General features: G+C 42.8%; 1 long non-coding RNA gene across 1 annotated transcript; it reads left to right on the forward strand.

The window, feature by feature from the left end:
- The first annotated feature begins 15,310 nt into the window (after positions 1–15,310).
- On the forward strand, positions 15,311–18,285 carry LOC309661899. The gene is made up of 2 exons (XR_014264351.1): positions 15,311–17,606; positions 17,739–18,285. It is a non-coding gene; the product is annotated as an uncharacterized lncRNA (long non-coding RNA).
- Positions 18,286–26,238: the final 7,953 nt, after the last annotated feature.

A 26,238-nucleotide genomic window follows, 5' to 3' on the forward strand; every position in this document is an offset into this window, starting at 1 on the left:
TATATATATATATATATATATATATATATATATATATATATATATATATAAAATATACACACACACACACACGAATAATTCCTTGAGAGCCTCTAGATACTGTTCAAAACATGATTTTATTAATCTCCTCTATAATCCTCTGAGGTTCTATTCTCCCATTTTACAGATATGGAAAAATGCTTAGCTGGGATACCCTGGTTGTATTTCTAATAGGTGGTAGAATCAGGATTCAACCACTGGTCTTGATGGCCTGCTGTCTAGGCCTCTCTACCAGCTACTTACGATACACATTGTGTTCCCAAGAACTCTGTGAACTATTTTAAGAACTCCAGAAACCGTCTAATGATACTACCAATAGGTTATTATGGCTCATGTTTGTAACAGATAGATATTTACAGGATTTTTGAGATTCAGAGCAGAAGATAATGAGGCAGCGTGCTTTAAGTACTTACTGTAAGCCAGACACAGCTCTAAATAATGTTTATGTATTGCTCATTTAATCCTTTTAACCCAACAATGTAAGCTGTTCTTTAAGGCCATCCCCATTTTACAAAGGAGGAAACTGCAGCAAAAAGAGGCTAAGTAGGGCTTCCCTGGTGGCACAGTGGTTGAAAATCTGCCTGCCAATGCAGGGGACACGGGTTCGAGCCCTGGTCTGGGAAGATCCCACATGCCGCGGAGCAACTAGACCCGTGAGCCACAACTACTGAGCCTGCGCGTCTGGAGCCTGTGCTCTGCAACGAGAGAGGCTGTGATAGCGAGAGGCCCGCACACTGCGATGAAGAGTGGCCCCCACTTGCCGCAACTAGAGAAAGCCGTCGCACAGAAACGAAGGCCCAACACAGCCACAAATAAATAAATTAATTAATTAATAGAATGTTAAAAAAAAAAAAAAAAAAGAGGCTAAGTAACTTGCCCAGAGCTGCACAGCTGGTGAGAGGAAGAAGAGGTCCTTGAACATGCAGTCTGGCTCCAGAGGCCCAAGTTCTTAACCACGACACTGTGCCTCTCTGATGGTCTGTGCAAGTAAAAGCATGGACATAGAGTACTTGATTCACATTACTCGATCCTAAGCAATATAACTTCAATTTTGTTGTCATTCTTTTCAGTCACCATTTACTCTGCAGAAAACATATACATTCAGGGTCTCCATGTTCAATCACGAGATGCTATCTTACACAACATACTTACCATTTTCCTAAGTTCTAGCATACATGGAAAATAAATCATGTAGGAAGTATGATCAAAATAAATCAATCCTATCTCCTTGCCTTTTCTTTTTTGCTTCTGCTTCTCAGGAATCCAGACAAGTGCAGCGAATAAGCATGGCCTTTGGAAGGGGGTCACAGTCCTGGCTTCAGCACATCAGCACACTAGCCAGGGTGTGCCGTGACCTCAGGCAGGTAGCTGAACATCTCGAGTCTTAGTTTTCTCATTTATAAAATAGAGATGTAAAATTTACTTAAAGGTTTAGTATGAGGAATACAGAGATCGTTTTGCAACGTGTCTCACCTAGGGTAAATGAGTAATAAATATTGATTCCTTCCACTTTTGCGTCTTTCGGTAGGCATTCCAGTTATCTAAGCATTTTTACCTTCTATTTTTTTAATAAAAAGCCAAAGCCCACCAATTTATCTGAATTTCTGAGGATATCTGATGCCTAAAAAGGTTTTCAAGCCATTTTCAAATATTTAGTGATCTTCGTGTATCTAGCGATACAGGCAGTCCCAGGTGGTATCTGATGTCCCAAAGGGTGACCCCAGGACAAAACCTGCCTTAAGATTATTCTCACCCTCACAATGGCTGATCAGTTTAGCTGACATGAGTTACATTTATCATTAAAACTGTCAGAATCATTTATTTAGATTAATGTTCTACGTCCCGGCCCCTGGAGTCCTAATGACCACAGACTCAGAAATCTATTTTTCAAATGGTAAATCAGGGGAAGGTAAAGGTACAGTTCTGGCTGCTGTTACTGGATACACATTTTATTTGTTTTTCTGTTTTTAGACAAACTGATATTCCTGGACAGAGAAACATTTCTCTCCAGATCTCTGGAAAATTTGTTGAGTGGGAAAGAAGTATTTTCTGAACAGGGGAAGCTGCTGGAAGTCTTGAACAGGGGGATTCCAATGGCGATTTTTGCAAGAATACAGACACCAATGTCACTTCAACTTAGAAAGTTCTGGAGAAAAAAATTGTCTAATGTGGTCTGGCACATAGACTTTCTGCTCAGGAAGGACGACACCAAGAAATGCTTCCTTGTTGATACTGGCAAAATCAAGGAAATTAGACGAGAAAGAGACCCCTGAAGGAGCTAGAGCATTTCCAGAGTAAGGAAGAAAGCAAAGCAAAATTGGAGAACTCTCATGTCCTCCAATATGCAAAGATAAAAAGAAAATTTAAAAAAGAAAAAAGATGGTAGAGCAGTTATTACACTACCAGAGATGTAAGACAGAAAGAGGGCCCCAGCCGAAGAAATGATGATTATATGCCAAACCAACACTGTCCAGCTACAGACTATTAAAATGAATGGTCAAAGCACAAAAGAATTTCTGGGCAGTCTAATGTAGATGGTAAGGCTCTTATCTGGTATAGTCAATTGGCAAGCATAGATGAAATTATCTAGGATTTACTCTATGTCCATAAGCCAGGTAAATGCTGTATACTAACAAACTGAATTAGAGCCAGGTAGAAGTAGCAGACTTCCTGGAACATAGGAAATGGCAGATACCCAGTTAAAGCCAATGCAAAAAGGAAAGCAGTGTAACCCTCAAGGAATGGCAAAACCTAGCCATGTCCCCAGATAGCCACAAGGGGAAAATGTTGACACTTTGAAGCTGAACAGTAACTAGCCCACAATAGAGTGAGAAACTGTGGTGGTGGGAACATAGTGGCACTTTTGAGAGTAGGAGTGTCTATGATTTTTGGTCAAGAATCCTAAAGAAACTAAGCTTTTACAAAAGTATTTTCAAAATAAAAATTAACTTGCATATGACATTGACTTAGGTTTAAATTGCATTTTAGAGCACGAGTAATGTTCCTTCAACAGCAAAAACATATCAATTCTCAGCATTTTCCACATAGAGTAGTTGCTAAATTCTTCATGAAGTTGGACAATAACATGTGCAATAGGCATGGAAGGGTTTTTGAGTGAGATTAATCCAGTTAAAATTAGAATCACAAATTATCAGTTTCCCAGCATGAGAAAAGTAAAGCTTCGTAACCAAGTAAAACTTTTAAAACATTTTTTGGTCACATTTTTAGCTGTGCTTAAATATGTAGGAAATATTAAAAGAGGAAAATATGGAACTCTAAGTAAAGGTGAATAAACTAGAAAAACTTCCTGCTAGGTGAAGAAACTGCCCTTCAAAGCAACAGTTGGTTGGGAGATTCATAAGAGCTCTGAGACATTGCCAAAAACATTAGGATACCCTGTGGAATACTAAGTCAAATTTGATGACCAAACACATTTAACACTGTCTGTCAAAAAGGAGAATTGCTCATTTTAATATTTACTCAGTTGGGGAAACATTTCTTACATGCATGAAATTTAACTTCTCAAGACTAAGTTTGGTGAAAATATTGGTATTTAGAGATGAACATTACACATAAAAATAAATAAACCATGCTTTCTATCTATGTAAGGGTGCTATGAGGTGTGATGATTTGATTTTTTTAGAAAATAGGCCTTGTTAAACTTGGTTAAGAACATACCTTGAAGAACATACTTTTGGCAGAGATACTGATAGGAAAGTACTAAATCTGAGTTTGAAGTGATCACTGCTGTTGGAGCTCACAAAGGATAACCTGAAAGAAAAAATTAACTAGTTGTGGTAAATTACAGCTAGCTCATCCTTGGAGTACTAGGGGGATTGAGTATGTTTTCAGTGAATGTTTATCACAGTACGTTTTCCAGGTAACCAGCACAGCTGTTGTAACTCACTTAGCGATAGCTGGAAAGTCGACTGCCATAGACTGAATGTTTGTGTTCCCTCCAAATCCACATGTTGAAACCTAATCCCCAAGTGATGGTATCAGGAGGAGGCACCTTTGGAAGGTGATTAGGTCAGAGAGTGGAGCTCTCAGGAATAGAATTAGTTCTCTTACAAAAGAGACCCTAGAGAGCTCCCTCATCCTTTTCCATGTGAAGACACAGGGAGAAGATGGCCATCTTATGAACCAGGAAGACAGCTCTTATCAGACACCAAACCTGCCAGTGCCTTGATCTTGGACTTCCTAGCCTCCAGTAATATGAGAAATAAATGTTTGTTGTTTACGCCACCCATCTTTTGTTATAGCAGCTCAAACAGACTGCTATAGTCTACAGTCTTAAAACCAAGTAGTAAATGCACTGAAATTCAATTAAATATGGATGTGTCAGTTAACCTGTGCTGGGTAACAAACCACTCTAAAATTTAGTAACTTAAAATAACAGCTATTTATTTGGCTCTCTATTTTGTATGTCAGCCATTTGGGCTAGGCTGAGCTGGGCAGTTCTCCTTGCTTTACCAATCTTGGCTAGTGTTACAAGCTGAATTGTGTGATTCCCCCCATGTGGCCACTCAAATGCATATTTGCATATGACTGGTGTCCTTGTAAGAAGAGAAAATTTGGACAGGGATGCATACAGAGGGAAGATGATGTGAAGATACAGGGAGAACACTATGTCAACATGAAGACAGCTGTCTACAAGCCAGGGGGAGAGGCCTGGGACAGATTCTTCCCTCAGAGCCCTCGAAAGGAACCACCCCTGCTAACTTCGACCTCAGACCTTTAGCCTCCACGACTTTGAGAAAATAAATTTCTGTTGTTTAAGCCATCCAGTCTGTGGTACTTTGCATTTAAAAAAACAATTGATGTACAATATTATGGTAGTTTCATGTGTACAACGTAGTGATTTGACACTTAAATACATTACAAAGTGATCACCACGATAAGTCAAGTCTAATCCCATACAGAGTTATTACAATATTATTGACTATTTTCCTTTTGCTGCATATTATATCCCCAAGATTCATTTATTTTATAAATGGAAATTTGTACCTCTCAATCCCCTTCACCTATTTTTACCTAACCCCCCTACCTCCGTCCCCTCTGGCAACTACTAATTTGTTCTCTGCATCTATGAATCTGTTTCTGTTTTGTTTGTTTCATCTTTTTAGATTCCACATCTAAGTGAAATTACACAGTATTTGTGTTTCTCTGTCTGACTTACTTAACATAAACCCTCCAGGTCTATTCCTGTTGTTGCAAATGGCAAGATTTCATTCTTTCTTTATGGCTGAGTTATATTCCATTGTGTGTGTGTGTGTGTGTGTGTGTGTGTGTGTGTGTGTGTAAGCCCTAGCAGACTAATACAGCTGGGCTTTCTTATGCATCTGCAGGCAGCTGGTGGATTGGCCAGGATGGCTTCTGCTGAGGTGTCTGAAAGAACTGGGGTCTCTCTCACTGTGTTCTCACCCTCCAGCAGGCTAGCCAAGTTTGTTCACATGGCATTTGCAAGTTTCTCAGAGAGTAAGAATGAAGCTATAAGGCCTTTTGAAACGGAGACTTAGAACTGGCACACTATCACTCTTGCTGTATTCTATTGAGCAAAATAAGCTCCAGGGCCAGCACAGATTCAACAGTTAGGAAATGGACCCCACTTCTTGGTGGAAGGAGGTACAGGGTCTCGTGGTCATTTTTGCCATTTACCACAATAGCCATTTGACATTATAGCACAAAATCTTTCCCACAGATCAGAAGTGTAGGCCAACATTATGCTCCAATATCAATTCTGGAAACCTCTTGAACAGAACTTTCCATCAAGATTATATTGAGACCAATATCCAAAAAATAAGGACTAGGTTGTTAAACATCATAGATGTTTTTAAGTACATTCTATCCCCATAAACCAAGTTCGTTTCAAGTAGATGCTAAATACAAGACTGGATCCCTGATTTAAAAAAAAAAGAAAATTAAACCTCTATCCAACAGGCTGATTATTAGATCTTAATTTTTATAGATAGAATTAAGCAATTAAAGGGGCTATAGGAAGTCATTACTTGCTGAAACCTGTTTTTACCCAGTTTAGGTTTTTGAAAGCAGAGTTCATCTGCTTTGTTTTATTTTTTATTTTTATTTTTTTATTAATTAATTAATTTATTTATTTTTGGCTGTGTTGGGTCTTCGTTTCTGTGCGAGGGCTTTCTCTAGTTGCGGCGAGTGGGGGCCACTCTTCATCGCGGTGCACGGGCCTCTCACTGTCGTGGCCTCTCTTGTTGCGGAGCACAGGCTCCAAACGCGCAGGCTCAGTAGTTGTGGCTCACGGGCCCAGTTGCTCTGCGGCATGAGGGATCTTCCCAGACCAGGGCTCGAACCCGTGTCCCCTGCATTGCCAGGCAGATTCTCAACCACTGTGCCACCAGGGAAGCCCATCTGCTTTGTTTTATAACCCAATGGCCTATCTGGACTCTTCAGTATTACCTTTTTAAGTGTCTTCCATTGATTGATAATTATTTAATGCATTTACTTATGAAATAAATAACGGCAAGGGTCTTATTACTTGCAAGGTCCCAGTAACACATCAGTGAACAAAGTAGACTTGATCTTTGCTCTTGTAGAACTTTAGTAAAGTAGAAGAAGACATTAAGTCAATAAAAGAACACATACAAACATAATTAAAATTTTATATAAATATACATAAAGTGTGTAATAAAGGATTACTCATTCAATAAATATGTATTGAGTGGCTTATTATGAGCCAGTTAATGTGCTAGGCACCGGGAATACCAATGTGAACAAGTCAGAGACACTTCTTTTTTTAAATGGAGCTCACTTTCAGCCCCAAAGACCAATAAGTTAATTAATTACAAATAAACAAAGACACAACAATAACTTGTGATAAACGTTATGGGAAAGCAAATGAACAAAGAAAGGGACAAAAGTGAGGCCATCTTTAGAGGCTGTGAGCTGATAAGATTTCCATAGAGAAGGTGATACTTAAGCTGAGATCTGAAGATGAAAGAAGCTGTCATTTTAGGAAGAGGTAGAAAATTTCCAGGCAGAGGAAACAGGAAGTGCAAAGTCTTGAGGGTGAAAGATCATGACCGGAGCAGGAACCTTATGGAAATCCAATGACCAGAGCTGTCGGGGGCTGGGGGGTGGGTGGCAGGAGCCAGATCATGGGACAGTGAGAGAAGTGGGGATTTTATTCTAATGATTTTATTCTAATGAAGTGGGATTTTATTCTAATCCTCTGCTGAAGGATTTTAAGCAGAGAGTGATCTGACCTATTCTAATAGTCTGCTGCTGTGTGGAGAATGGATTGAAAGGATTAGAAGTTAGAGTAGTGAGACCAGTGATGCAGCTGCTACAGTAGTCTAGGTAAAGGATGATGGCAGCCCAGACCGGGGCCACGGAAGGGAGGAATAGAGGACCAAGTGGCATTTTAACAGGAGTGAGGTAGAGTAGGAGGGTCAAGAAGGCTTCCCTAAGTAAGGTTAATGGAAGGTGAGACCCACGGCTGGAAGGTAAGGAGACACCTTCATTCACAGAGTGAAAGCAGGATTAAATTAAGACCTAAAGAAGACTTAAATTCTGAAAAGACTATTGTTTTCCTCTTCCCCAAGACACACGTAATAGCGATGTAATTCAAAAGCGAAACAGGACTAAACCACAAAATAGGTGGAAGCAAGCTTCCACCAGATTCACAGTTTTTCCACCACGACTAGGTTAGTGTTTTCACTTTTGAAATTTCGAATATTGAATAATTTCAAGACAGTTTTGCTGATCTAGATCTGCTGAGCCTTTTTGTTTAATCTAGCCTTTAACAAAGGCCCTGAGAAGGGAAAGTGTCTGGAGTGTTTTTGACTGAAAGTAGGCTGCCTCCTATTGATGGATCTGCAGACCATGCAGTGATCTGCAAGCTGAACTGGGGACTGGAACTTCAGAACAAAGAAGGAGAAGGTGACGCACCTCGGGGTCCTGCCCGGGGGCGGACAGCGGGATGGAAGCGACCTTGAAGCAGCGCCTGGAGGGCACAGTGAAGAATCTCCACTGTTGGAGTCCTGTGCACAGGTTCACAAGCACTCGATCTGGGCTGCTGCAGAACCCTGTCAGATGAGCATGCTGGGGCGATATTTGTTCCAGCCCAGCAAGCAGCTAAGCTGACCTCGGCCCCCACTGATATTCCTATGGTGTGTCTAGAATCAGGGAACATTATCATGATCTAGAAACGCGATGGCATTACAACGGCAGCGCACAAAATGGCCTCTTGACATTTCGTATCCGTTCCCCAGCAGCCTGTCACAGGGACTCAATCATACCTTATGTTCATTATCTTACAGAACTAGGAGAGTTCCAGTAGTTAGGCCAGTCAAGGAATGTGCATTGGACACTTTTCCATTAATTTTAGAGTAAGCTGCTTTTGGACATTCTATGGATTGACTTATCAAAATACTAGTTAAGAAAATAGCATTTTTTTTTTTTTTTTTGGTCCAATGAGCTGGAGATCAGAGATTCTTGGCTCTTGTCCCACACCATGGCTACCAATAAGCCATGTATGACCTTGGTTATGTCTCTTCATTTCTCCAGCCAATGAATGAGAGTTTGGAAATTTCTTTCTAAATCTAAAACCCTCTCTTTGTTCTTTCTTTTTTTTAAACATCTTTATTGGAGTATAATTGCTTTACAATGGTGTGTTAGTTTCTGCTTTATAACAAAGTGAATCAGCTATACATATACATATATCCCCATATCTCTTCCCTCTTGCGTCTCCCTCCCACCCTCCCTATCCCATCCCTCTAGGTGGTCACAAAGCAGAGCTGGTCTCCCTGTGCTATGCGGCTGCTTCCCACTAGCTATCGATTTTACATTTGGTAGTGTATACATGTCAATGCCACTGTCTCACTTCGTCCCAGCTTACCCTTCCCCCTCCCTGTGTCCTCAAGTCCATTCTCCAGTAGGTCTGCGTCTTTATTCCTGTCCTGCCCCTAGGTTCTTCAGAACCATTTTTTTTTTTTTTTTGGTTCCATATATATGTGTTAGAGTACGGTATTAGCATGTTTTGAAGGTATAGGTCACTTTGTAGAGAGAATTTTGTTATGTTAAATAAATCTGGTTAGAAGGCGGGAAAAAGAACAAAGAAGGTTATTAGAGAGCAAGGGAGGCGCAGGGGAGTTCAGACTGGACCTGACTGCACTGACCCCAGGGATAAATGGGTGTGGCTAGATTACAGGTGCTGATGGCAGCGGAGGAAAAGTTTTCTGTCAGTCAAAAGTCAGGTCAGATGATTCCGGAGGCCAGTTCTCATCAGCAAATGAATACCTTAGCTACTCTACTATTTTTTAAAATACACTTATTTGTATACCATTTCTCTATTTTGAGTGGAGCAAAGCACAGTTGAGAGTTACTTTAGTTGGTGTGAATAAAATGTCAGAGGCAATGTATCGGTCTAGTCACTTCTTCTTCAAAAGAATTGAAAAATGTCATCATTTTTATATTTGGAAATTCACTCTCACTTTGTTCTGTATGGTTTGCCTTAAAGATAATACTGTAGCTACCCTGGCCTGTATGTCTTGCAGTGGCTTTTAACCAAACCCATTAAACTTCTGACCTGTAATAATTCACTTTTGACTGTACCAACTTATTTTTTCTTTCTCCATTTTTATTTTCCTTGACTCTCCTATTAGGCGATAAGCTCCTTTTCAATGTTTGAATTATCCAATTCTTTGGTCCACAGGTTTCAGAAACTTGAAGTGGGGAACCCATTCATCTTTGTATCTTGAGTAAAAGGACAGTGCATGAAACAAAACAGATGCACAGTCTGCTTGTGGAATGGAATTTGGACGGCCCTGCCCTCAGGGAGATTGTGGGTGACCTGCGGAGTCAGCTGCATCAAAAATGATACAGTGCTGTTGTAAGTGGAACAGGGGAAGCATGTCATGATACAGAAGTAGAAGAGAGGAAGAGAGTAAGATGAGTTATACACGTAAGTGTCAGGGAGAGTATGATAGGGGAGGGGATTCCAGCAGAGCAGCGGGGGAAGGACACCCAGGTGGAGGAAACACCATACAAAGCAGAAGCAAGAAATATTCAGAGATTATAAAGTTCCACAATTCTTAAATGGGCTAAAATGTGCTGAAGGTGGCACATATAGAAGGAGACAAAGTCTAGAGATAAGCAGGAACAGAAACATCCAAGGCTTTGTAGGTCATGTTATGGAGTTTGGACCTTGCTTGGCAGGCTGTGAGGCAGGGGGCAGGGAAAGGTCTTAGTGTGGATAAGCTGAGTCTCAGTAATATGAGATTGCTAAGTCTCACAGCAATAGGATCAGACTCGCATTCTGCAAAGAGCCCTCCGGCTGGGTCATTGGAGTGAGTTCAAGTGCACCGGTGGGTTGACTTGGTAAGGTGCTGTGACAATGAAGCAGATGTGAGAGGACTAGAACCTTCAGTGAAGCAGAGGCCATGGAAATGAAGAGGCCAGGTCAATTCAAGAGATGTGTAAGATGATGCAAGACTTGACGACTAGCTATGAGGATCTGGGGAGAGGGAGGCATGGAGGAAGGTAACAGACTCATGGCTTAAGAGACAGGTAAATGATGGTGCTACCTACCAAGGTAGGGAATACAGGACTGTTTGTGCAGGAGTGGGGCAAGTTGATAGTAAAGGGGAGAAATCAATCCTTTGGGTCATTTTGAGTGTGGGGTAACTGCAGACCTTTAGAGTAGAGGACACGCCACCTCAGTGTCCTTGCATAACTGCCCAGACAAAGGCAGTTTTTCACAAATACTTTTAATAACCTTCATGCCTTTGTTATCCCTGTAGAGAACCCTCTATATTGCATTGTTATTCACTTCACTTTTTAGAAAATCTGCATTTTCTCCTGTGCTTTCCATCCCCATTAATGGTGACATATTCTCCCCACTTAGCCAAGCTCATCACCTCAGAGTCGATCTCAATTCTTCTGTCTTTCTTACTAGTCACATCCAACATGTCACTCAGAATGTTCCTAATCACTCCCCTCCTCTCCTCTTTCTGGTCACTGTTTGGTCCAGCATACCTGCCCACTGCCATATACACCTATATCCCCAGCCCTTCCCAGTCAGTTTCTTTCTCCAGACTCTTGCAGTGATTTTCTAATTGCTATTTCTGCCTCTAAGATTTGCCCTGGAAAATTACTCATTACTCACACTATTGCCAGAGCAACCTTTCTGCAACCAAGTCCACTCATATCACTTTGCTACTTAGAAACAACAAGTGCTCCTAAATTCCTAAATGGTTATGTACAAATACCTTGTTATCTCATAATTTGGCCCAGACTTATTTTCTAGACATAGCAAATTATTCCTCACTTCACAAATGATACCTAAATTGACTTTAAACATTGTGAGTCAAAGGCACTTGATATATTAGTTTTATGACTCTGTATTATTTCAGGTAGGTGTTGGACAGGTGAAAGAGGGGCTCTGTCTCACTCCACCACCATGGACACACACACACACACACACACACACACACACACACTGTTAGATTCAGTTCCAAAATTAATTCACCAAAGATACTGTTATGGGTTGAATTATATTACACTGAAAATATATGTTTGAAGTCCTAATCCCTGGTACCTAGGAATGTGACCCTATGTGGAAACTGGTCTTTGCAGATGGAATCAAGTTAACATGAGGCCATTGGGGTGGGCTCTAATCCAATATAACCGATGTGCTTATGAAAAGGGGAAGTTTGGACAACAGTCGCAAAGGGAGAATGCTACGTGATGATGGAGGTGCTGTAGCTACAAGACGAGGAATGCTAAGGATTGATGGCCACCAAAGAGGCAAAGAAGGATTCTCCCCTTCCAGTTTCAGAGCGAGCATGGGACTGCCAACATCTTGGTGTCAGACTTCTAGTCTCCAAAACTGTGGGATGATATATTTCTGTTGTTTTAAGGACCTGGTTTGTGGTAGTGTTTGTAGGCAGCCCTGGGGAGCTAATATAGATACGAGATTTCACAGGATGCAGAGTGGCCACAAAGCCTAGCTTCTCCCAGCCTCTAGCATTTCTGGTGGGCACAGCTGCTCTGGCGGCACTGTCCCTGAATGGCAGAGGTGCCTTGGATCTGGAAAAAGTGCCACCACTGCACTTTTATGTGTAAACTTACAGCACCAACCCTGAAGAATTTACAAACTCTGGCCTTCTATTCAAGAGAATGTTTACAAATGTGGCGTTCTACTGGTTCTTGATCCAGATTCAACGTTGACAAAGCCACAACTTCATCCAAGGGGGGAAAAGACAGTGAGTGTCAGGAATCTCTTAATCATATCTTTGCCTCTCGCTCCCTGGAAAGCCCATTTCCATGCAGACTCACTTTTTGATAAAAACTGTAAAATGTTACCTAGGCTTATACTCAGAAGGCTACTCCTATTTGTCTTTTTTTCAGCATTGTGATTTACTTTATCAAAGGCTTTTATATCTTATTTTTCTTTGTAGGTGGTGTAGGGAGTGATTTTTGAACAAAAGCAATGAAATCCTGACCTTACCTCAATAAGGACCTTGTATTTTACTTGACCAACTTTATCAATTTTGTTCTATTTCATTTGTTTTCAGGATACGTTATGCTTTTTTTCACATCTCCTGGCTTTTGCATGTCTCATTTTCCTCACCTAGAACATATGCCTGATTCATTTCCAACTAAAGAATGCCATCCCTTCGCTAATTATGATAATCAGAACTGTCCTGGGTACTACACAGACATGATCCCATTCGTATTCACAACCTTGTGATTTAGACTGAGAGAGGTTGAAGTGACGAGGAGGTGGCATTGGAACTTGGCTCTTTCAGATCACAGAATCAATGTTCCTGTTTCTCAGCCTCTTGCCAAGCCAGAAATCTTCTTTAACTCTCCTAGCCAAATATTCACTTTCTCCTCCAAGTTCCTGGAGAGTTTTGTACTTACTTTTATTGTGATAAGTCACAATAGTTTATATTTTAATTACTTATTTGTGTTTGTAGCCCCAGTTGGTTGAATTCCACAAGACAAGAAATGGCTTTTTGCCCACCTGCTTTAATTATGACTCATAATAGATGCCCCCCCCAAATATTTGCTGAATGGATTAGAGCATGCTGAATAAATGCACACATGGATTATAAAGTCCCAGCATCTTCTATTTGACTGTGAACTTCTAGAAGACAGAGACCTTGCCTTTTTAAATTTTGAATCCCCAAAGTTGAATAAAAGTCTGTTGGCAGAGTGAATGATTTGGCTGAATGAATGGTTATAGCTGACTAGAAGCCCAGCATGTGGCAGTTTTCCCTCCGTGCTTTATAAGATTTAGGAGCAGGACTTCCCTGGTGGTGCAGTGGTTAAGAATCCGCCTGCCAACGCAGGGGACACGGGTTCAAGTCCTGGTCCAGGAAGATCCCACATGCCATGGAGCAACTGAGCCTGTGCGCTACAACTACTGAAGCCCACACGCCTAGAAGCCCATGCTCCACAACAAGAGAAGCCATCACAGCCAAGAGTAGCCCCCGCTCGCCACAGCTAGAGAAAGTCCACGCACAGCAATGAAGACCCAAAGCAGCCAAAAATAAATAAATAAATAAAAATTAAAAAAAAAAAAAGATTTAGGAGCAAGTGATAAAAGATCATACAAAAAGGCAAAAATTTGTCTAATCTCTGATTGAATGCAGCTAATCCAGCTTCATGATGGGGACTACAATCTGATTTTAAGATCAAGAAAATGAAAGTACTAAAATTGAGAAACAGTTTCATATTTTATTCATTTATTCATTCATTCACTTACTCACTTACACTTGGGAATTGAAAAAGCACCCGAGAGCTGAGTAATTCACAGCCGCCTTCTTTTTTTTTTTTTTTTTTCCAACTGTTGGAAGCCTGAGCTTGGGAAGCCAATTGGGCTGAATCCCAAAGACAGCCACTGTGGTAAGATGCCTTTGGGACCATCCATGACATATACAGGAGTATGGGGCTTATAAATTAGAACAGTGGTTCTCAAAGTGTGGCCTGGAGACCCATGGGAGTCCCCAAGAGCTTTTCAGGGAGTTACAGATCAGAATTATTAGGACAATACTGAGCTCTTATCTGCCTTTTTAATTCCCATTCAGTGGACTTTCCCAGGCCCTACATGGTATGTGGTATAACACCAGACTGAATGTAGAAATCAATATGCAAATCTAGCTATCTTCTATTAAGTCAAACATTAAAAAGCTTTGCAAAACCATAAGACAATGCTTCTCTTCACTGTTTTTTGGAAACAGTTATTTCTCATAAAATGATGTCATTTATGTTACTATTTAACGGTGTATAGCAGTTATTTTAAGATAAATACTTACAAACATTTTCTCAGTTTTACTTTTGAACATGATAAATGTTGATAGATATAACCCACATAAACAAAAGTATGTTGGGGTCCTCGTTAATTTTAAGACTGTAAAACTCATCTGAGACCAAAAATGTGAGAACCACTGACTTTTAGACAAACATGGACTCATAAGAAGTTTCAGACCCACTGCCCTCTCAGGAAGCATTGCCTAGAGAGTGCTTCCTTCTAGCTGGTGTGTAGGTGGGGTGTGAAGGCAGAAGGTGAATCATTTACAACGATCTGGACACCACCCCCTTCACTACTTCATTCCTCTGAACCTACTCTCTCCACAAGGGCAATGCTATTTCTGCTTCGCCAGGGATCTGCAACTGGAACCAGATATTTACTCCCTGGTCTGAGGCCAAACTCTGACGTCCATTCTCCCTACTGCAAGTCCCTCAAAGCCATCTTCTTCCAGCACCAGGGAGCCTCAACTCCTACAGAAAATCTGTTCAGGGGCGAGTCATTACAATCAGCTCCTGGAGAGCGTGCTAATTATGTACTTTCTGAAATGTTCTCTCAATAAAGGAGCCATTCAGTGATGGGGAAAAATAAAATAACTCTTAATCACAGTCGCAGAATTTCTAATAAAAATCTATAATTAAAAAAGAAATTGGGGCTTCCCTCGTGGCGCAGTGGTTGAGAATCTGCTTGCTAGTGCAGGGGACACGGGTTCGAGCCCTGGTCTGGGAAGATCCCGCGTGCCGCGGAGCGGCTGGGCCCGTGAGCCACAGCTACTGAGCCTGCGCGTCTGGAGCCTGTGCTCCGCAACAGGAGAGGCCACGATAGTGAAGGGGCCCGCGCACCGCGATGATGAGTGGCCCCCGCTTGCCGCAACTGGAGAAAGCCCTCGCACGGAAACGAAGACCCGACACAGCCAAAAATAAATATAAAAATAAATAAATAAGACCCGGTGCAACCAAATTAATAAATAAAAATATTTAAAAAAAAAAAAAAAAAAAAACAGAAATTGATCCTCAAGCATTTGCACTTTGATTAAATTGCCAGAAAACAAAGTCGTGTTCTCCTCTGGTCTTACAGGAAGGAGCCTAGCAACATGTATACACCCACTCAAGAAATAATGATGGACCACCCATTCTGTGTTAGGGACACTGGGAATGTTTGCAAATACCTGGCTGAGAAGATACCGTGTATCCTATGGCCAGCCCCTGATAAATAGTTACGGAAACTTGGCCTTTATAAAATGAAATAGAGATCAGAACAAATGAAGGAACCTGTTTTAAATGGACCACACTGACAATTAAATTGGTGGTTTACTCCCAATTCGGGTCTCCAAAGGGAAGCTGGACATGTAAATTGCCAAGTCGGTAACAAAGAAGAGCATGGTCAGAGAAAAGGAGAGGGTCACGTAGCTTAGGTTAATCTGTGGTGATCCCGATTGGCCAGATCATGAAATAAACAGTGACATCTGACAGTGTGCTAAGACAGGAGACTACGTAGTCTTGTTTTACCGGCTTCTTCACGCAACATGCCGGCTTGATACAGGCCTGGAGATGATTTGTTATTTGCTTTCTTTGAGCAGATGATTCTGCCTGGCATTATGGCGTCCAATGAGCTCACTTAGCGGCACACTGTTTACACAGACTGAGCAAAATCTGAAAAACAACTTGACCCTCTGAAGTACTGAAACTGAACAGGGATTTCAGTTACCCTTCTTTCAGGGAAATGTCGTTGCTGGCTGATTACATGAAACCTTTTGTGTCTGGAGGACTTTCTGAGAGGAAGCATCAGTTACAGGCAGTCTGGGTTTGGGAAATAGGACAACTTTAAATCTCCACGGAGGTCCTAATGGCTTTAGTTCCTCTTGAATGGTTACATGGAAAGATAAATATAGTTCAAGCCAGGTTTTTGCTGTTTAAACGACGGGGTGATGAGCAAATAATAGCCCATATCCACATGGCACAATACTCTAAAAGAGCCAAATGAAACACAATAATAACACTCAAGCTGTCTTCATCTATCTTTCATTACTTTGGAAGTTGTCACTATGTCTAATACAATGAACGTATTAATAACAACGACATAAACAACAAATGAAACACACCAATAACAAAACTCAGCTACTATTAACAAACAGTTTATGACATCCCAGTGTACCGGAAAGTGAGGTCTGGCTGCTTGTCACTCGAAAGCCAATAGAGAGGCAAGGTTGGTGGAAAGGAAAGTTTGCTTTATTTTGGATGCCGGCAGCCTGGGGGGCGGGGGGGAGGGTGGACGCCTGTCCAAAGGCCGACTCCCCGCTTCCTACAACCAGTGGGCAAGAGCTTTTATAGACGGAGGGAGGGGGCTGCATGCAGAAACAGCACAGTCGGCTCTGACAGTCATCTTGAAATTGGTCACTGGTGGTCCGACCAGCATCGTCTTGATGGCTTCAGGTACAGTTCATCTTCAGGTCGGTTTGTTTCCATTTCTTTGAGGCCAGTTCTCGGCGTTGTGGCAGCTTATGTCATGGCTACAGCCTGCTCATCATGTAGTTAACTCCTTCCACCGGGTGCGGGCTTCAGCATCTTTAAGACAGCTCACAGGAGATGGCTCAGAATATTACCTGTATCCCTTAAGGAGGAACTAAAGGTCCTTGACTAGGTTTAAGGACTAAACTATTATTATTTGGTCTCCTTTGACTGTTTTCCTTTGTTTCTGTATTTTTTCACTTCTCTGATTAAACTTATTCTTTGGCTACAGTTTTTCCACAGACAAAAGGCAGGCTGGGGACATGGGGGGCATAGACCACAGGGTCCTGCTCCGTTTCTGTAGATATTACTAGATAGGCATGGGTGTTGTTTTTAAATTTATAGCTAGGGCTGCCATTTATAGCGCTGTTGCTAAGTGCTATTTCCATTTGTTGGGCATTTGGCAACTGAATGTCAAAACAGCCAACACATCTCTAGTTACCGTACCCAAGGTTGTCCTGTGGGATGGAATTATTTCCTAGCATTCCAGAACAATGTTGCCTTCTGGCTGGAAGTTATACTTGAGTGGGGATTAAACTTCCTTCTTTTATTAATGGACTTCTACTGAATGATTACCTCGAAGAAGAACTCATCTGGGCTGCATAGGAGTTTACAGTTTAATCCTAAAACCGGTACATAAACATAGGATTATAAAACTGCTTGATAAAAGCTGTGACACAGGCAAAGCCTCAGCCAGATCCTAGCATTAGGGAAACAGGCTTAGGGGCAGGCCCAAGGCTGTGTGAGCGTCCAGAGCACAAGTGCACACAAAGGTAAGTGTATTTGCTTCTCCTGCTATCTCTCCCCTCACATTCAGCTGCAATACTGCATACAGGAAAGCGTCGTGGTCTCTCAGCTTCTAATCCTTAAAATCATCTTCTTCTTCCCCAAAAATTTTCCATCAGGTGACAAGCATGTCCTAGCCCTTGAACCTCCGGACCAGTTGAGACCCTGTGGAGCTCTTAGCATGACTGGAGTGGCCAGCAGAAGGAGGCAAGGCTGCCCTCGGGGGTCTTTCCACTCTAAGTGTGACTCGTGGACCAGTAGCAGTGGTGTCACCTGGGAGCTTATGAAAAATGCAACGCAGCGTCCCAGCCTCCTCCCAGACCTACCGAGTCGGCACCTGCATTTGAACAAACTCCTTGGGTGATCAGGTGCACTGGTCTAGGGCTGCCTAGGAGGCCAGTGTATTCCTTCAATATGGACACCTCCCAAGGCAAGCTACAAAATCCAGCCTGACGTGCTGGAAAGCCACATTACACATTTGAGACTTTAGAGTAAGTGCAGTGGGAAGGCCTTGGAGGTAGAAATGTTTGGGGATTTTTACAGGCCCTATGCACGCTGACTTTTGGAGGCTCCGCTTCCACAGCATATTAAGCAAATATATTGGTATCACGAAAATGCAGACGTATTTTTTTTTGAAAAAAATAAAAAAAATTAATAACTTTTAAAGTTGTGTTTTTATATGGCTAAATTATTCATTTTGTTTTCTGCTTTAAAATTGATTATATATATGCATATACATACAAATATACACATATACTCACACGTACACTTGAATTGCTAGTTAGCATAATGTCATCCTTTGTAGATATTTAATTCAACACTTTGTATTTTTCTCTTTTGTAGCACGGGGGGCAATGATTTTTTTCCAGGTCCCATATAATTCCACAGGTCCTTGCTAACATATGGCTCTAAGCACTGTGGCTATATGCCCATTAGATTAATGGGCTTTGAGCAGAGAAGTGACAAAGTCTGCTTTATGTTCTAAAAAGATCACTTTGACAGCATGTAGGGAATGGGCTAGGGCTTGGTGTGGGAGCAGGAGTGGCCACTGAGAAACGATGAGGTGACTCTCTTGGCAGCTCAGGCAAGAGAAGAGTTGATGGTGGTGACGGAGAGAATCTCCTGAATATTAGAGAGGTGATGGTGGCAGAATTTTCATGACCTTGGGACACATTTCTTATGGGGAGTGAGGGAGAGAAGGAGACAGGGATGACTCCCTAAATTCCAAACTAAGAAATCTAACTGGAAAACAGCTTATTCGTATAAGAGACACTGAAGGAGTCATTAGTTCTTGGGGACAAGATGTTCCTTTACTTTTGGACATGTTGATATCGAGTGACTTGTACCTTGGTCCCTGAGTGGAAATATCACAAAGGTAGCTGAACAATCTGTTCTGGATCACGGAAGAGAAGTGCCATGTGGAAATGGAGATTCGGGAGTCACCAGAATGCAAATAGGGATGGAAACGAGGGGTTCTCTACGCTTCTCCGTCTTTACTGCAGAACTGAAAGGGGGCGCTACTTTTAAGAGGTCGGTCACTGACAAAGAAGAAAGACAACCTTGCTTAGGGGAGCAAGGACTTCAACATTTACGGTTAGAGACAGAGTCATTGGCAAGGGAGACTGGGAAGGCCGAGTCCACTGTTGTGAAGAAGCAAAGGAACTTGGGAGAACACATGGTCACTGAGGCCACTCCCGTGAGAAGTACCTGCATTCAATGCTGCTGAGAGGTCAACTAAGACACACGTATTTCTAAGGAAACTAGAAATTGGTGACCTCTGGGAAAGTATCTTCGGTAGGGTGGTGGGAAGCCAGATTACTGAGTGCGGTAGGCAAAAGGACAGCTCCCCCAAAGTCCACGCCCTAATCTCTAGAACCTGTGAAGATATTACACTTGCAAAAAAGGACTCTGCAGATGTGATTAAGGTAGGGATCTTGAGATGAGGAGATTATCCTGGATTATCTGGGTGGGCCGAATGTAATGACAAGGGTCCTTATAAGTGAAAGAGGGAGCCAGGAGGGTCAGAGTCAGAGAGAACTTTGAAGATGCTAAGATGCCAGCCTTGAAGATGGAGGGCACCACGAGCCAAGGAACATAAACTTCCAGAAGCCGCAAGAGGCCAGGCAACAGATTCCCTTCCATGGCCTCCAGAAGGAACATGGCCCTGACGACACCTTGATTTTAGCCCTGTGAGACCCATTTCAGAGTTCCGACCTCAAGAACTGTAAGGAAATAAGTGTGTGTTGTTGCTTGGTTTAAGCCACTAAGTTTGTGGTAATTTGTTACAGCAGCGTTAAGAAACTGATACACTGAAGGTCAAAGGAAAGACGGAGGAAATGAAGACAGTGAGTGTGGACGCTGGGAAATTTGAGGAGGAGCTGTGTAAGATATAACAGAAGAAGCCTTTGCTTAAGGTGGGAGAAACTTATAAGCCATAAGGCGAGAGAGACTTCAATTCCTAATGTATATAAATTAGCATATATATATGTACACTAATGGAAAGATATCAGTAAGAACAGGAAGATGAAAGATTCATAAGTAGAATCACAAGGTTGAGGAACAAAGAGGGGCAGGGAGGGATAAAGAGCACGGGTGGGATGAAGGACACATCATCCTAAGAGGAAGTGAGGGAGGAAAGGACACATCCTGGTGCAGATGGGTTTCTAAATTTGATGTGGGAATACTGAGGTAGCGCCTTACTGATGAGTTGTACTTATTCTCTCCGTGCCTCAGTTTCCTTACTTAAGATAATAATAATAAGTAATAATGATAATAATAGTATCTCATAGGGTCTTTATGAGGATTAACTGCCTTAGCACATGTCAAGTGCAGTGCTCACATGCACTGTATGCGTTCCACACCTGTTAGTTATTATTATTATATTCGTTTTTCTAGGGCTGCTGTTAACAGAGCACCACAAACCGGGTAGCTTAACAACCACCCGGGAGCTTTACTGTCTCCCAGTTCTGGAGGCTGGAAATTTGAAACCAAGGTGTTGGCAGGGTTCGTTCCTTCTGAGGGCTGTGAGGGAAGGGTCTGTTCCAGGCTTCTGTCTTTGGTTTGTAGATGGCCATCTCCCTGGGTCACTTTACATCATCTTCCCTGTATGTGTGTCTGTCTCTGTGTCCAAATTTCCCCTTTTTATAAAGACATCAGTCGTATTGCATTAGGGCCCACACTGTAGACCTCATATTAATTAACCACATCTACAATGACCCTATTTCCAAATAAGGTCATGTTCTGAGGTACTGGGAGTTAGGACTTCAACATATGAATTTGGAGCGGGGTGGGGGGGGGTGGGAACGACACAATTCATTTCATGACAATTATTATTACTCTTTTCTCTGCTAAGAGTCAGTGAGGCCACCCGCCATGAGTAAGAGTGCTGAGAAGAAGGTTTAAAGAAAGAGGAAAAAGCTGGCCATTTTTATTATAATAGAGAGAAACAGCTGACCAAGTAAATTCAGCAGGATTGCTAGGGAGTCTTTAGCAACCAGAAGTGGCTGGTATCAAGAATTTACAGTGGCCCAAAACCCCTAACTTTTTATTAGTGCCTCCAAGGCCCTATGCAATCTGACTCCAAGCTTTCCCCCACTGACTCACCCTGCATCACACTACTCCAAGCTCACGTGTTCCAGCCACCGTGGCCTTCTTCCTGCCCCTGCACCTCACCAAGCTCCTTGTGGCCTCCTGGCCTTTGCTCTTGCCATCCCCTCTGCCCTGCATGCACTTCCCCTGGAGCAGCCTACGGTAGGTTTTATCTCATCACTTAGGCTTCACTCAAATGCTCCCTCTTCAGGGAGGTCTCCTCTGACCACCTCTTGGAAGTCGTCCTCCAAATCCAACCTATGTTCTGTTTTATAGTCTTTATAACACTTGTCAATATTGGAAAATAGGTCTCTTAATTCTTTGTTTCTATTCTATCATCTCTCCTTCTCCAGAGTTTTTTCTTTATGCCTTATTCTTTCCTTTGTTCAAATATTCTACTCCCATTCCCCTTCTCCCACAGAGGCAAACGTTCCAATGTGCTAATTTTGTATCTTTTCATTTGTATGTGTTTTTGCAAATTATTTTATGCATATTTTTGATTTATGCAAAGAGTATTGTGTTATATATATACATATCTCATATTTCTTTCATTTTTCTATTAGATACTATATATTTAAGGTATATCATTTTTTCCTTGTGAATATCAAATCTGTTGTTCTAAGTACTGTATAATATTCTACGGCATATCTCCACAAACAATTTACATATCCATTCTCCTGGAGATGGATACCTAAGTACCTTCCCTAACCACAATAACACAAAAGAAGCTTCAATAAACATCCTTGTACGTGTCCCTATAGGGACCTGTGTGAGAATTTTTCTGGGCTATGTAGTATACTCAGAAGCAGAATTGCAAGTGAGCTGTACCTAATCTTAATTTGAGTAAAGATGGCTCTCCAGAATGGCTTTACCAGTCTAATATACTACCATTGACCCAGAACTTAAGTTCCATGAGAACAGGGCTTATATTTACCTTGTTCCACTAGCACTCACTGTCCAAGTATAAGAAAAAGAAGATTAAAAAAAAAAAAAGAAGAAGAAAAAGAAGGTGAGAAGTGGGATTCCTCCAGGATGGGGGCTTCATCTGGCTGTTGCAGAATACATCGTTGCGGAGAAATACCAAGAGTGTGAAATAATGGACTGCACACTAAACTGAGTAAGAAGCAGGGTAAAGACAGGGAGGAGAAAATAGAGGGTCAAAGAACTAGAGGTCACTTTAAGGTCAAACACACATGAAGAGAAAATAACTAAGCAAATAAGCTTGAAGGATGGAAAGTTGTGGTCGCAGAGTATAAGGGCTTATCTTAGCCTGGGTTCTCTAGGAAACAGAGCCTGAAGCAAAGCTCACGTGCTAATTCTTAATGAGGGGGTGTTATCCTAAGGAAACAGGAGTGAGGGAGAAAGAGAAAATGATGGAGAGGAGAGAAAGCAGATTCAAGGTGTTGCATTACCAATCTGTCACAGCTTCCCTAGAAAATAAAGCTGGTTGCTGAGTCATGCTTGAGTAGCCAGAAGTACAGAACCATTGTATCTCTGAACAGCTCCTGGATGGGCAGGAAGGGTGAGCAATTACCTGCTGGCTTCCTCCTGGCTGTTGTCTCTCAATGGTCAGAGTCAGCTCCACAGCACATTAATTCCACTATATCTCTAGGGTGAGTTCTGGGCCCCTCCAGGCAGCAGCTAGGGAAGCCAGAACTTCTGTGGGTCCCGTCAGGTCAGACCTGGGAGCTGGAACCACTGAGGCTCCCTCTCCGATGGGTGTTATGGAGGCCATGCTGGTCTGGTCCTGACTCCAGAGGAGGCTGAGGTCGGTGACAGCGTTCACCGGGGCTTTACAACCACGGGAAAGGCATGAGGCCCTGCTGAGACCACGGTGTCTAAGAAGAAAAGCAAAGGGCTAAAGCCTTGGGGACAGGCAGGGCCAAGCTGTTCTGGGGTGTACAAGCCTCCATAATTTTAGAGGAGATTCCAGGTCTAACTGCGGCAGTGAATGCCTGAAGCTGAGCGGACATGAAAATTATTGGATACGAGGTCTAAGGAGTTGAGAGGCCAAAGTGCTGGATGGATGGTCTACATGGATTTTGAAATAGTACAGGATGTGGGCCTGTGAGCCTAGTGCATAGTCAGTGCACACTGGCTACACCCATAACTAGAAAAAAAAAATCACTATTTAGGAACGTCAGTGCACTAGGGACTAAAACTCAGTATGTGCGGGTAGAAACAGAACATAAAATGTATTTGTATGTTGGTCTTTTTGTAGTAAAATTTACTATTACCTGTTTGCTAATTAGGCAGATTATTAATTTCTAAATTGTGTCATTATTCCAAACAATTGTCTTTATTCCAGAAGGAAAATCAAAAACACATTTCAAATTCTTTCTATAGAATTTCAGAAACTTAAATACAATTCTTCTAGGTAGTAAGTCATAACTCTCTCTATCCCTAGGATTTGGACCTTCAGTGGGTGCTGTGAGAGACACAGCAGAGATGAATCAGACGTGAACCATGCCCTCCAGGTATTTACGGTCAAGTAGAGGAGATAAGCAATGTAGATAGATAACAACAATACAAAGTAGAATGTGATAAATACCACCAGAAGGGCTGAGATAAAGTGCAGCTCTGAAAAAAGGAAGTACACTGAGAAGTGATAATTGAAGCTATGAGGAGAGGGGCAGTGGTGGTGGGGGGGGGGAAGAGAGAGAGAGAGAGGGAGGAAAGGAAGGGAGGGAGGAAAGGAGGAAGGAAGGGGCTAAGGACAGAATCCTGGGAAAATTTAGAATGAGTGGGAGTGGGGTAGAGGAGGAAGGTCTTTCAAGGAGAACGTGGGCAAGAGACTGGTCAATTCAGAATGGGAGGCACTTGTAGGCTCCAGCTGCTGCCTGGAAGGGCCAGGAGGCTACCCGAATGCGCTGTGAGTCAATGCACACAGGGCTCACCCTCCTGCCCACCAGGAATCAGCAGGGAGGGATCTGGCAAATGAGAAGCCATTGTCCCCTTGGAGAGACAAAAGTGGAATGGAGAACTCAGCACTACGCCCAGAAGATTGTGTGATGTGCGTAATGGGCTCCCATAGGTTTCTTTCTCAAGTCTCTAGTATCTTGGCAAATAGTTTTCGTGCTTTTTGTTTGTTTTTTAAGAAAACAGAGACAGTAGATTAAAGAGTGGAATTGAGGGGCGTTGTTTTTCGCATTATGAAAAGACTTCAGCTATGTATGTTCTGAAGGTATAAGAGTTAAGACAACAACGTCCCTGCTCTGATGTCCAATAAAGGACGGAGACAAGCTGATGAGCCTTTGAGACTTGGGGTAGCACGCTCCTGTGGGGTCACAGAACCACCACTCCGCAGAATCAGGGAGACTTCATGGAAGGAATAAATGGCTTTGAAGTGAAGAAAGGGATGGTGGGCTGCAGGGAGGTTAGACAGCAGGAACACGGTGGTGGAATCAATTGGTCCCGTTTCATAAGCATATTGAGGATGCCGGCCCCTGGACGGCAGGAATGCCAACAGCAAATGGTAGTATTTCTCCTGGGTTAAGGTTTGCCAAAGCTGAAGTGAAAGAAGGACACAGTGACCTAAGGTTCTGGCTTTAGAAATTGAAATGGCTTCTCACGAGGTAGTCTGGTGAGATAAATAAGCATGCAGACAAATGAAAGAAGACAAGAAGAAGGGAGAAGAACCAAAGAGACAGGGAGAAACAAGTGGGAACCAGGACGGTGGATGTGCCCCTCTCGTGTCCTCAGAAGAGCTTCTTCTGGTGACACATAGGAGAGAGCTCAGCTTGCACCCCGGGGTGCTCTGAGCTGGGCTCAAATGTCATGAGCACAAAGGCTGATCTAATGGGGTGGCCAAGTGCAAGGGCAACTACAGAGTCTCCTGTGAGGGCATTTATCCCAGGAGAATAGTATTGCATCTAGATGAACGTGAACCAGAACTCAGTTATGCAGGGCCTTGGGAGTCTGAGTTCAGGGGAAGTAACCTGTTCCCAGCTTAGTCCCTTAGATGCATGCCCATGTGAGAAAGAAAGTACGAGAAACAGATTTCTCTAAAACACCGAGGCTGCTTAAGAACTTCTAGGCGTGTTAACACAAAGATGGGCATTTTACTCTCCACATCTCCACAAGCCATCTCTGAGCTTTGACACCATGAGAGCACTAGCGCTCTGGTGACAGTGCTTGGTGGGGACCATGACACCCAGTGGAGCAGAGGTACACCCAGTACTAGAGGATTTATTCATGAACACAGGTCCTGCACTACCAGTGGGCCCAGAGAAACCTTGCAGAGGGGGCTGGAGGTGGCGCTCTGTTCCTCAGTCAGCGGCCGGGAAAGGCCAGTGAATTCTGGCTTCTCACCATCTCCATAGAGGCAGAAGCCAAGATTTTAGGCTCTGGAATTAGATTGATTGGCTCTGTGACTTATAAGCTCTGTAAACTGGATCACGTTATTTAAACCTTTGAGCTTGCGTCCTCAGGTACACTTACCTTTTTGGGTCGACGTAGTAAATGAGGAATTGCAGGTACACCTTTAACAGGCGGCACAGTCAGACCACAAACGCTACTCCCTCTGCCTGAAGGTGCGTCCTCCTCACTCCTTGCTGACTGTTACTCATCTTAAGTTTAAATGTCATTTTTTTCAGAGGCGTCATCCCTGAGCTCCTGTAGCAGACTCTGGATTGGCTACCCAGCATCCACTGCCACCTTCTCCTTTCTGTTTAGGTATCGACTCCTCAAAGAATGCAATCCTGAAAAGTTCAAGGGCAAATCCTGACGAGCCTTGACCAATTACGGTAATCCTCAACTCCCCGCGGCCGCCGCCCCCATTCCCAGCATTTAGACGTGCGTGGGTATGTGACTTAGTTTGGATTGATGACGGGTGAGAAGTCTGCTAGAAGCTTCTGAGAAAGATTTTCCCACTCTGGAAAAAGGACATACTCTGCTACCATGGGGCATTGTCAGGATTGTCTGTCCTAGCGGGAGCTGCTCCGCCTTCCTGGGACCATGGGTGGGGCAGAACCAGTACCATGCTGGCATGCTGGAGATGGCAGGGGGAATAACAGAACCGGCCCTGGGCCT

The sequence above is a fragment of the Balaenoptera physalus genome (genome assembly GCF_965194825.1).
Source record: "Balaenoptera physalus genome assembly, chromosome: 5".
NCBI lineage: Eukaryota > Metazoa > Chordata > Mammalia > Artiodactyla > Balaenopteridae > Balaenoptera > Balaenoptera physalus.